The sequence below is a fragment of the Thamnophis sirtalis genome, unplaced genomic scaffold (assembly GCF_051295495.1).
Source record: "Thamnophis sirtalis isolate CommonGarterSnake01/CBP01778 unplaced genomic scaffold, rThaSir2_p1.2 scaffold_5, whole genome shotgun sequence".
NCBI classification, from domain to species: domain Eukaryota; kingdom Metazoa; phylum Chordata; class Lepidosauria; order Squamata; family Natricidae; genus Thamnophis; species Thamnophis sirtalis.
The window spans coordinates 99,327,924-99,340,316 of record NW_028261385.1 but is presented as its reverse complement, the minus strand read 5'-3'; the positions used below and the strand labels follow the sequence as shown (position 1 = coordinate 99,340,316).

The 12,393-nt window shown below is 41.7% G+C and overlaps 1 protein-coding gene across 1 annotated transcript in view; it reads right to left on the bottom strand.

Annotated features, from left to right (window-relative positions):
* PCGF3 (polycomb group ring finger 3) overlaps positions 1–11,361 on the bottom strand; it is a 72,206-nt gene extending 60,845 nt beyond the window's left edge. The window contains exon 1 of the mRNA XM_087716280.1: positions 11,103–11,361. The gene's annotated coding sequence lies outside the window, so the exon portion shown is untranslated. The remainder of the gene's footprint in view (positions 1–11,102) is intronic.
* Between the last annotated feature and the right edge of the window lie 1,032 nt (positions 11,362–12,393).

The window sequence follows — 12,393 nt, the reverse complement described above, 5'->3', positions numbered from 1 at the left end:
ATGATTGTTAATTTTTGTCAATTTTCAAAATGCAAAGTGAGCGAACAAAAGAAAAATCTAAATCAAATCAATATTTGGTGTGACCATCCTTTGCCTTCAAACCAGCATTAATTCTCAGAGGTACACTTGCAAAAAGTCAGGGATTTTGCAGGATTATAGTCAGGTGTATGATCAACCAATTGTACCAAACAGGTGCTAATGAGCATCAATGTCCCACGTAGTTTGAAACCCAATTATGAACTGAAGCAGAAACAGCTGTGTAGGAGGCTTAAAATTGGGTGAGGAACAGCCAAACTCTGCTATCAAGGTGAGGTTGTTTCATGTCATGGCAAGATTGAGCACAGCAACAAGACACAAGGTAGTTATACTGCATCAACAAGGTGTCTTCCAGACAAAGATTTCAAAGCAGACTGGGGTATCAAGATGTGCTGTTCAAGCTCTTTTGACGAAGCACAAAGAAACGGGCAACGTTGAGGAGCGTAGACGCAGTGGTCGGCCAAGAAAACTTAGTGCAGCAGATGAAAGACACATCAAGCTTATTACCCTTCGAAATCGGAAGATGTCCAGCAGTGCCATCAGCTCAGAACTGGCAGAAACTAGTGGGACTCAGATGCACCCATCTACTGTCTGGAGAAGTCTGGCCAGAAGTGGTCTTCATGGAAGAGTTGCAACCAAAAAGCCATACCTCTGATGTGGGAACAAGGCCAAGCGACTAAGGTATGCACGAAAACATAGGAACTGGGGTGCAGAAAAATGGCAGCAAGTGTTCTGGACTGATGAGTCAAAATTTGAAATATTTGGCTGTAGTAGAAGGGCTGGAGAGCAGTACAATAATGAGTGTCTGCAGGCAACAGTGAAGCATGGTGGAGGTTCCTTGAACGTTTGGGGCTGCTTTTCTGCAAGTGGAGTTGGAGATTTGGTCAGGATTATTGGTGTTCTCAATGCTGAGAAATACAGGCAGATACTTATCCATCATGTAATACCATCAGGGAGGCGTATGATTGGCCCCAAATTTATTCTGCAGCAGGACAACGACCCCAAGCATACAGCCAAAGTCATTAAGAACTATCTTCAGCGTAAAGAAGAACAAGAAGTACTGGAAGTGATGGCATGGCCCCCACACAGCCCTGATCTCAACATCATCGAGTGTGTCTGGGATTACATGAAGAGGCAGAAGGATGTGAGAAAGCCTACATCCACAGAAGATCTGTGGTTAGTTCTCCAAGATGTTTGGAACAACCTACCAGCCGAGTTCCTTTAATAACTGTGTGCAAGTATACCTAGAAGAATTGCTGCTGTTTTGAAGGCAAAGGGTGGTCACACCAAATATTAATTTGATTTAGATTTTTCTTTTCTTCGCTCACTTTGCATTCTGAAAATTGACAAAAATAAACAATCATTATTTATATTTCTGAAAGCATAATTTGTTTACAGCATTTTTTCACACCTGCCTACAACTTTTGCACAGTACTGTACCTAACCTGGCTTGCTGGCTATTTGAAGGACTGCCTCTTTCTAGTTACATCTTCCCAGCCCATTAGAACTGAAAGACAAGGTATGTTCCCATCTATTAAGGAAGTACATCTAGTGTCGTGATGGCGAATCTACGGCACATGTTCCAGAGGTGGCATGCAGTGCCCTCTCTGCTGGAACGTGCGCCGTTGCCCAAGGTCAGATATCCGTGGCATTTCTTTCAGGAGCTTATTTCCTTGCAAATGATGAAACAAACCAGCCAGCTGGTTTTCGGGTCTCTGCTGCGCATGCGCACATGTGTGCATGCATGTCCACACATGTACATGTTTGTGCATGTTCCCATGCACACCTTTCAGTTTGGGCATGCACGCCCATGCAGTTTTGCCACTCGGTGTCTAAAAGGTTTGCCATCACTGGTCTAGTGGGACCAAGGAAAAGAGCCTTCTCTGTGGTGGCTCTCTCCATTTGAAATTCAATCCCTTGGAGTGAAGATTAGCCCCCACATTGATACTTGATTTAGAAAGCCCTGAGGAGATTATTCTGTCAGCAAACCTGGGGACCACAGGTGGATACAGACTGATTAAGTGGCCAGTGTGACTGTGTACCTGCTGCTACCGGGGTGAGGAAGGGTGTGAGTGGGTTATGGTTTCTTTAAGTTGTGAAATTTTAATGTTGTAAGCTGTACACTGTAAAGCCTTGAGTTACAGTGAGTAGTAGTGTAGTATAACCTTTATTGTCATTGTACAACATAAATACAACAAAAACGGTTGTGAGTAGGTGAGTAGGGCAGTCATATAAATTTAATAAATAAAAAACATAACAGGAAAATGTGCATTTGTGAACTACCATTTTTGCTTTTATGACATTCACTTATCCCTTGAAACAGATTTAAATTACCATAACCTTTCTATCAGCATTTGTATATCCCAAAGTTTCATAGTTCATCTAGCATTCTGCACAAATATACTTACTTGTTCTTCATTAACTTCCATAACAACTTTAAGCTTCCAGCTAAATTGTTCTGCGTTTTTTTCTGCCTATTTAATTCGTCATTCTTTCTTGCTCTCTTTTGATTACATTAGTTGCAACTATCTTTCTTTCTATATAGCTTATATAATATCTGGATGGGACAAAACAGGTTGAAGTTAAAGCCAAACAAACCAAAGCTGCTCTTTGTTCATTTGGATTCTTAAATATCTCAAGAAGTGTCTCTGGGTAGCACTGTTCCTGAAAGAGCAAAGCTATAATTTGGAGGTCCCTGGAATTCATTACTACACCAGTGGACAGGTGAAAGTCATGGCCAGGGAGATCTTTGCCCAACTCTGCCTCGTGTGCTAGTTGTGGACCAACCTGGAACAAAAGAGCCTGCACCCCTAATTCTTACTCTGTCTGAACTGTTATCATGTATACAACATGGGTTGCGCCCTTAAAGACAACTAAGAATCTTCAATTGGTCCAGCATGCCATGGCCCATTACCCTCCAGCTTCAGACCCTGCACTTGCCCTCTATGAGCTTCCAAGTGCTGCTTTTGTTTCTAAAGTTCTTCATGACTTGATACCGGAGTACATGTACAAAATATCTTCTCCATCTGATTTTGATCCACTTGAGTCACATTCTTTTCATTTTGCTCCAAGATTTCACAGTCCTTTTCCTTACATCCACTTTGTTTAGAGATTAATCTTCGAGTGGTTTTTCCCAAAGGACTAATAATTTATCTTCCTGAAAATGTTCACTTTCACGCTTCTTTCTTTTCCTCCTTTCATTTTTTGTCATATGCTGTTTTCCAAGATTCATTCTTAGTGCTACCATTAACCCACATTCAAAGCCACACAATATTTGTAGCCTTCAACAATTTTAAAGGTCTTTTATCATAAACAATTAATTATGCTATCATATGAATATTCATTCCTCTGTCATGTGTATATACAGATACATGCTTAAGCCATATATTTGAAACAAACAGATGTAAGTCATTACTTATCAGTCACACCTCTCTCATTCTTGGTCTCTGAATGACCAAGTACCTTTTATTGTACTCTCACATTTTGTTTCTAAATATCCATTCGTGCCATATAACAGATTTTCTTCCTCCGTACATTCAGAAGGTTTCCTAATTTTTCCTAAAACTCACCTCTAATTCTTCTATCATCAACAGTCACTGAAGTATAACCTCTCCAACTTCTGAATTTTTACTTTCATATGTACCTGTAACAATTTAAATGATACTTTCTGACATACTCTTTAGCCTATTTGTTCACATTTAAATCTACACTTTTATTTCCTTGCAGGAAGTTATCAAGTTCATTCAACAAGGCATTCCATTACGTTTCATTTATTAATTTGTGGTCTTTACTATCTTCTCTTCTTACATGTTGAATCACAATCTTCGATAGGCAGCAGTCACCACCACCCACCACCCTTCATAAGGTATAGGTCCCCCCACATGCTAGTTGTTTCCGGCTCTAAGGGCTGTGCTCATCTCTGTTTCTAAGCCGAAAAGCCAGCACTGTCTGAAGACATCTCCGTGGTCATGTGGCTGGCATGACTAAACGCCAAAGGTGCACAGAGCACTCTTACCTTCCCACCAAAGTGGTCCCTATTTTTCTACTTGCATTTTTTACCTGCTTTCGAACTGCTAGATTGGCAGAAGCTGTGACAAGTAATGGGAGCTCACTCCGTTACGCGGTGCTAGGAATTCGAACCGCTGAACTGCCAACCTCCTGATCGGCAAGGTCAGCATCTTAGCCACTGAGCCATCACATCCCTACCATCCTTCATACATTTGCCCAATTGAGGCTTTTTAAGGTCTATTTTAATAGGCTAGAGAAATATAGACTAAATTACTAGATTTAATCATACTTATGCCACATGCTGCATTTCCTATTAAGTGTTCAGACAGTATTGGTTAGCCCTGGGATGGCATCCAACAAACACAACCAAAGTGCAATTCTATCCCATACAGGCTAATGTTTCTCAATCTCCACTATACAGGCCACATTACAAGACAGAAACTAGTTGCCCATCTCACCAATTAGATGGTTTGGGCAGTGTACAGTCCTTGACTTGCAACAGTTCATTTACTGACCGTTCAAAGTTACAACAGCACTGAAAAAAGAGACATGACCGTTTTTTCACACTTATGCCAGTTGCAGCATCCCATGGCCACCTGATCAAAATTCAGACGCTTGGCAACTGACTCATATATGATGGTTGCAGTGTCCCATAGCAAGCAAAGTCAATGGGGAAGCCTGATTTACTTAACAATTGTGTTAGAATTTAATAGCTGCAGTGATTCACTTAACAACTGTGGCAAGAAAGGTCGTAAAATGGTGCAAAGTTCACTTAGTAATTGTCTCACTTAGCAACATAACTTTTGAGCCTCAATTGTGGTCATAAGTTGAAGACTCCCTGTATTGATATGCATTGACTATACTGACACTGCGTAATGAGTTTCTTCACTTCTAAAGTTTTTAAAAAGTAGAGAAATCCCAATAAAATTATCAGGGTGGAGGGGGCTTTGAGAGAGAGGGCAGTCCATTCAATTTTAAGCAGTACTTAACCTTAAGTACTAAAGGCAACTTTTATTCAGGAGGTCAAATTTAAGGAGATAATAAAAAGGTATTTATTCACAGCATATTTGTGGGAACAGCATAATTCCTTGTCAAAGTGGTGACAGATAAAATAATATTGTGACAGGATTAAGAACAAACAAAAAAAGTTGCAATAAATGGAAGAATGGTTCTGAATGCAAGGGAAAATAATGGGGTTTTTTTCACCTAAGCTTATTTGAAGAATGAGGGTAAGAGACAGTACAACAATTTACTCCCAAAGTAGACTCAACTGGTCAAAAAAATGGGAAAGGAATTATTACAAGTTAGAGCATCATAAATTATTCAAGACTGCTTTTTCTGGACTGAAGCTAGAGGTGACACCAATATATGTCTGAATGCTCCCAAGGAAAACCCCAGCACATAGAAAATTAGATCTCAGGAATCAAACATTCAGCATAGCTTCTCTCTTCAACTAGCTTTCTCTAGAAAGGGAATTTTAGAATAACTAATACATTTCAAAAGCAGTTCTATAGAATTTCCAGCTGTTGTGCTTCAGAAGGCTATTTGGTAAGACGTGTCTGAATGCCATCACCCATACAGACCCATATAGAAGAATCCTGCATCAAAACGTGAATGCTGTTCCTAACCTATGTCTCTCTTCCCCTGCAAATGTTCCATAAAACAAGACGACCAACCCTTATAGAGTAGGAGAAACATCCTCTGGAACTCTGTTTCTACAGTGTGCAGTTTATGTCAGACACAGAGATTCACTTTAAAACCTTTGCTGGAACATTTACAAAAATGAAGTCATCCGGCTATAGTTTGAAATTTCAAATTTCACAGCTTTTCTGTCTATTCTACAATTTTCTTCTGTAAAATGTGTAACCTGCTGTTATTCTTGTGCGAGCATTCACATGTTGCCTCTACTGTTATTTACAGCTCAAGATCAATTTAGCAAAAGTTTAACCACTTTTTTTTTAACCAACTGTACAAACTGTTCATCAGAATAGGATGATCATGTGTTGGATAAGAGGGAATGAAGGGGAGATAATTTTGCAGGGAAAATAACATTGTAAAAAAGATGATAGTAAAGGTTTTGCCCTAAATTCCAACTGTGCTTTAAAGCTATTCTCTCTCACGCACACACATATTCCCTCACACACATACACACACACCTGTTTGTACTCGCAGCACCTGAGAAAACAGTGACTCATTTTTCTTAACTCATAACTACTGGAGAACCTCTGCTCCTCATTTTAAAGTTGAAGGTTTAAACAGGGAATAAATATGGATTTTTTTTCTTTGACAGTAGAAAAAAAAGGATAGGGCATCCTTTAACCAAAGATTTTTACGGTAATAGGAATAGTAATTTCATAGTTCAGAAGAACTACAATTTCTTTAAATAAATTGTTTTAACTAAGCTAGCACATAATGCTAGTTTATGCAGAGAAGTTAGTTATGGAGCAAGGTGTGAAGATGTGACAAAATGATCAAAATTACATTAATATACTTTCCCTTAAGATACTGTAGAATAGATAGCTCTCCAACTCAACAATCATTTGTGACCATTTCAAGTTACAATGGCACTGAAAAAGTGGCTTATGACCCGTTTACACACTTACAACATTGCAGCATTTCCTTGGTCATGTGATCAAAATTTAGGCACTTAGCAAGTTGTATTTATAATAGATGCATTGTCCTGGGGTCACGTGATCACCACTTGCAACCTTGCCAGATGGCTTCTGACAGCAAAGTCCATGGGGGGAAGCCAGATTAATGATTTACCTAACAACTACAGTGATTCACTAAACAGCTACAGCAAAAATGTCATAAAATGGGGCAAAACTCACTTAACAACTTTTCTTAGCAATGGAAATTCTGGGCTCCATTGTAGTCGTAAGACAAGGACTACCTGTGTACAGCAGTTTCATGCACATGCCTTTCAGAAATGAAATACAGGAAAACTGAACTACAGCAAAAGTACATGGGAAGTAAGCATTTATTCTACATCCTGCCTTCCTTTTGACTACCAAAGATCAGAATAAGTGCTGGTTTCCGAAATATGACCAGGAGTTCAATTGAGAAGAAGTATATGACAAGACTGATCTTCCCTTCCTTCCTCACCTGCAGTGTATTTCACTATGGCTGCATCAGTTTCAGTTCTGAACACCAGAACCAAAACAGTATGTAGAATGTTTCACATTGTCATAACGTTGGAAGTGACAACCCAATGTTCAAGAATGAGTAATAAAGGCACCAAAACTTATAATTTAATTTATTTGAAGACAAAAAATTTATACAAACAAGAACCTGAAGCTTCTATAGCAGCTCACTTTGCTTACCTTCACGGATCTGATCTAAATTAACTCATGTGTTATAATCTAGATATATAAAAGTGAAATCCACTCACTCATCACGAAATCTCCAGAACCGTAAAGCCTACAAACCTGAAATTTGGCATGTATGTTCGTCTTGGCTTCTAGGTAAGAAAGGATTTTTCGAAATGACCATCAGATCATTAGTATTTCATATGCAGTATATTCATACACAATATATTAGCATGCTCTGATGCTAAGGAGTTAGACCAGTGATGGTGAACTTTTTCGGTACTGAGTGCCCAAACCAGAACGTGCATGCATGTGCATGCACCAGAGCACTGGAAACCCGAAGATCAGCTGGCCAGAGCACACATACCTGTTTTTTAGCTGGTTTTGGCCATTTTTCAGGGTTTTTTTCAGGCTGTTTTTCAGGCCGTTTTCTGGCCCAAAAACCAACCTGAAAATGGCACAAAAAATGGGACGAAAACAGCCTGGAAAACAGGCTGCTGCCCCAGAGTACAACGGATGCTTCAAAATGACGACTTTTGGAGCCAGAGAGCTGAAGGAAGGGAATTTTATGCCAACATTCAAAGTGCAGGAGCAGGTCTACCATAGGATAGGGAGTATCATAGTGGGGCCTCAGCAGCAGCCTTCATTCTCCAGATGATGACAATAAGAGTCTGTCAAGATCATGGGGATACCACAATGGTCGTAAGTGTGAAAAATGCTCATAAATAGTGAAGCACAGGTATCCAGCTAGTACTATTATATGATTTTTTTTCACATTGTATATAGTTCTCTATCAGATGTATTACATTCCCTATAATACAGAATTCTCTAGACTCTCTGCAATTTGACATACAATATCAATAATCCAAAATTATGACAGCAAAGTAACAAAATCCAACACAGCCTGAAATGCAACGACAAAACCTAAGCCACTAGCAGGGTACAAGAGTTAATTCCACATGCCAAGAAATGGGGAAAAATTGTCATAAATGTCTTGAGAATACTGAAATACTTTAAATGCCTAAGATAATGAGAAAGGTTTAGCCTAGAACTGCAAAGACAGGAATGTGGTTGGATAGAAGTATTTATTTAGAAGACTTAAATAATAAAATTAGGCTCTTTTTAATCTGAACAGAAAATAGAAAGCTTTTATATTAAAAAGTATACACAACTAGATAATACACCATACAGATTAGACCATAGGTTTCCACGTACTTGCTAGAAATTATTCAATCAGAGCACCAGTACAAATGGATCACATTACTCCCTACCTCCGACTGGAGAGAACAATTGCTTTGTGAATATTCAAAGTAGTAGTCTTAGTTTGTACAGGACTATGGGGACCCACAGTCTTATATGCCCTATTAACTTTTCATGCACCCTAAAACATGCCCAAGAATCCTTGGAACTTCCTTAACAGTAAATTTGATAAAGAAATGGAAATAAGGTTTAAAATTAAGTCATTTCCACCATCACCGCGATATTCATTAACTTCATTTAAACAATGTATCTGTCACATTCCAGCCAACTATACTTTTCAGGTCAAAGTTTCTAAAGTATATGTACAGTGCACAAATCACACACATGCGACAGCTCCATGCATTATGGGGTATAAAATACATTTTTTTTTAATCTAACATATACAAGGTTCAATTAAACAAAGCATTTGGGACATTTAAATTGGGCTTTTTAGAAACAGCAAGATCCCCCCCCCCCTCCGCCACTTTCCTTCTTTTCAATTGTGTCCAATTTTTGAAGACTGACTGGGACACACCCCTGCAGTTTTCTTGGCAAGGTTTTACAGAAGTGATTTGCCACTGTCTTCTTCCTAAGGCTGAGAAAAAGGGACTGTCCCAAGGTCACCCAGCTAGTTTTGTACCTTTAGCAGGACGAAAACTCGTGGTCTCCCAGATTCTAGCCTGATGCCTTAGCCACTATATAAACAGGTTTTTTTGTTTTTTTAAAAAAAAGTTGTTTATTAGTAAGACCTTCAACACTACAAACACCTTAGACAAACAGGACACCAGAGTTTGGAGCAAAGTTTCTAAATAAGGATAGTAGAAAACTTGAATGAGAATGTTAGCATTTTAATGCATACTATCATTATAATCAGATTATGCGAGTTCGGAAAAGGGGGAAGAGGATGCTGTGTGTGTGTGTGTATGTGTGTGTGTGCACACACATTTGTATTGTATAAACTCACTTCAAGAATAAGTTGCAATGCTGTATAAAATTAAGCATACCTATAAATGAATATATGAATAAACCCAATTCTTACTAGTTTCACATTATACTTTTCCATGCATTTGTTACATTTGTTAAACATAGTAAAAAAATCTGAAACTAGATTATTACAGTATGGACAGTCTTAAAGTTTTTTCCCCAGAGTGTTTGAAATTTACAGCAACTCATAATTGGTTATAAAGATTATGTATTTACTACCCTATTCTAACCATTACATTACCATAGCAACACAAAACTTAAATGCCAACCAACTGATTTTAACATAATGAGGAGGAACTCAGTTTGAAGCCACAAAAGTGTCTTTCTTCAGCAATCATACCTTATGACAAGAAGCACACCTCTAAAACTCAGAACATATTATTTAAAAGAAAATCATATTACTGTTGAATTACTCAATACATATCTACCATTTCCAGTACAGCCATCCCCCAGAAGCAAAACCAAGTACATTCACGTAAACAAAACATCTGAGGCCATGAACATTTTTAAAGTCCACACACTGGCACTATAGAGGCGAACTACAAGATAGTTACTGCTGCTATTGAGTCAAGAGTTCTGCAAATTAACTCAAGACTTCCAACAACTATGCCACAACCTTAAACTGTACCACAGCAGAGCTTTTGTCCTGCCCGATAAAACACAACCAATCACACACTTTAATTCTTCTATTTTTGTTCTAAACCCAGCTAAACTTGTAGGGCAAGCTTACCAGTTGAGCGGCAATGGGCACTGATGGTGAACAAGCCCTTAGTCACTATGCAAAGGCAAGCAAGACTATTTCTCGCCATAATTTGGGGGCGGAAAGGTGGGGTGAGAAAATAGACAAAAATAAGTTGGGGGGGTGTTCCCACAAGAGCACGGCGAATTTAGAGCACGAAGGGGGACACACACGGCTCCTGCAAGAAAGAAGCCAGTACTTCAATGCTGAAGGGGGGGGGGAGGAAGAGGAGTCCCGGGACAGGATTTTAAAAATACATTGTGGCTATGGTTGACTGGGGGGGGGGGAGCAGTGTAGTTATCCGGGAGGACCCAAAAAGGAGAAAGCAAAAAGTCTCCAACTCTGGTGAGAGAAATGACCACCCCGCCCCCTGGAAGTATTTGCTGCAGTCCCAGAAAGTTAAGAGAGGTGCCCTTGAAATCCACCTCCCCAAATTAGGATTCCCCCCCCCCCGCCCCAGGCTCAAAGGCAGAAAGGGAGGAAGAGGGAAGGGGGTCTGGCCCAAGACTTCTCTCTCTCTCACACACACACACACAAACACACACACACACACACACCAGCCCCTCCTCTCGATCAAGGGGAGGGCGCCCACTGCCGCCATCCAGGAGGTGGGGGGCTCCTCTCGCAAAGACCTCCACCACCCACCAACTCCTTTGGCCCAACCGCGGGAGGGAACCCGCCCCTGTGGGGCCTCCGTGGTAGGTCTGGGGGAGAAGAGGAGGAGGAGGAAGGCAGGGTAGGGGGGGGCAGAGAAGCGAAGAGTCAGCCCAAAGGAGAAAGACACTGACCTGGCTGGGGGAGGAGGAGGAAGAGGAGGAGGAGGAAGAAGCAGCGGCGGCGGCGGCAGCAGCAGCAACGAGGACGGCGCCGGCCACGCGGGTGGATGACGAGGGAGGGAGCCCGCTCCCCTTTAAGACTCTCGGAGAGACTGGGGGTGGGGGGAGATTTAAAAAAAAAAAACCAAACGAGAACGAGAACCAGGAGAAGGTTAGAAGGGGGAAAAATTATTCCGGTCGGGAGTTAGTACAACAAAGAGGCGGAAATAGCCGAACCGAGCCGAACGCGCCCGAGCGGGGGCGCCGAGAGCATGCGCGCTTGGGCCAATCCGAGCGCGCCGCCCCCCCCTCCCCACCACCACCACTACTATGTACCAACGCGGCTGGGTCTGCTCAGCAGCGGCCAAGTCCTTCAGACCTCGGTGGTGGCCCCAAAGCAGAACTGAGGGGAGGGGGGAGATGGAACGTTAGAGCGCGAGTGGGAGGACTGGCAGAGGGGGGCGAACATCGCCAAAAACGGGAAGAACAACGCCGGCCCCCGGCAGCGTCCGCCTAAGGAAACGGGGAGCAAGAATCACCCCTACACACACACACACACACACACACACACACACACACACCTCTGCCCCTCTCACCTCGTGCGCGTAAACCTTCGGTTCCCATGACAACGGGTTGCTACTTCTGGGCCGGGTCGTGGCTTCCTCCTTGCCCCTCACCGGGGTGTGTGGGATGGCGGTCGGGTGCAATCCTACAGGTGGCTCGGTGTGTGCTAGGCGCCCTGAGTACTTCCTCACCCTTGACCGCTCGTGCTGTTGCTGCCGCCGCCGCCACCACCACCACCACCACACTTGGCTTTGCGCTTATTAAAACGGCAACCCCAAAAACAAACATATCGCCTTGCAGCAGAGTGTGAATCCATACTTGCAGCACCGCCTTGTTGAATGAACACCTTATAGCCTCAAGGACGGGAGTGAGAATCAATGATCTTAAGAAATGCCTGACCAAGCTATCCAGCTCAGCCTCGTGTAATCTCGGTTAAAAGATTTGATAAATCCGAGTTTGAAGTTTTGGTGGGTTTTTACAAATGCGGGGAGGGGGGTGGGATATTGCATGCCATGTAGGGTGAATGCAATTGGTTATCACCCCTCCGAGTGCTAAATAAAGTGGCAATCCGAGTTCATGTAAATTTGTGTCACGCTGTAGATAGGGACACTGTCCAAAAGGTATTTCCCTAAAGAAATGACATTCCTGGGGAAGATGTTTCACGCAGCAGCTAATGCAAAGCTAATTGTAGCACTAAATA